Source organism: Megascapheus bottae, unplaced genomic scaffold (genome assembly GCF_031878675.1).
Source record: "Megascapheus bottae isolate mThoBot1 unplaced genomic scaffold, mThoBot2.hap1 HAP1_SCAFFOLD_50, whole genome shotgun sequence".
Taxonomy (NCBI): domain Eukaryota; kingdom Metazoa; phylum Chordata; class Mammalia; order Rodentia; family Geomyidae; genus Megascapheus; species Megascapheus bottae.
Window position 1 is genome coordinate 1,352,666 of NW_028327837.1, and position 984 is coordinate 1,353,649.

Consider the following 984-nt stretch of genomic DNA (forward strand, 5'->3'; position numbering starts at 1 on the left):
AACTAAGATAACAGCAGGCAGAGACCAAGGATGATTTGAAAATAGAATGTGAGCGTTAAACTCTAATAGGAAGTCAGGATCAAGGAAAGGAACAATTTGAGTATATTCATCACAGAACATTTGTAAAGAGATGGAGTTGATAAAATTTGGAGCTTAAGACATGCAGGGAAACAGGACCTATTTAATTCAATATTTGCTGACTAAATCGGAAATACATTCTCACAAAACATTAATATCACAGACTTCAAGTGGCTGTTATTTTTGTTGTTGTTGTTGTTAGTTGTGGGACTTGAACTCTGGGCATGGGCACTGTCCCTGAGCTCTTCAGTTCAAGGCCCCACTCCTTGCACTACAGCACCACTTCCAGTTTTCTAGTGGTTATTTGGAGATAAAAGTCTCCTTGTCTTTAGGCCCCAACCTGGTTTTGAACCGTGATCCTCAGATCTCAGCTGAGTAGCTAGGATTACAGGCGTGAGCCACCGCACCTGGCTAAGTGACTGCTATTTGATTTCTTGTTCAAATAAATTATTTTAATACTACACAAGGGAAATGAGATGGGAGGAAAAAGACACTCGTGTGTGTGTGTGTGTGTGTGTGTGTGTGTGTGTGTGCTTGTCATACAATTATGAGCAGTATCCTATTTCCAAACATCTTAGAAGAGATGATTTCCCAAGTATATAACCATTAAAATCACACTGAATATCTAGCTTGGATAGGTAAGCATAAACAAACCTGTGACTTGGTTTTCCTCATCCTGCTATTATATGAACTCCCATCAAAGCACCATCTATATCTAACATACACAGATATGGGGAGAAGTATATGGGGTGAGCCACATATTCCATGGAACACTGACATCTTGGGACAGTCACAATCTCTAAATTTGTGAATACAAAGTAAAAATAATTGTGAAATCATAAAATTTTCACAACTATCACTGTAAATATTTATTTGAGAAATGGGGGGAGAAAGATAACTTGTCAT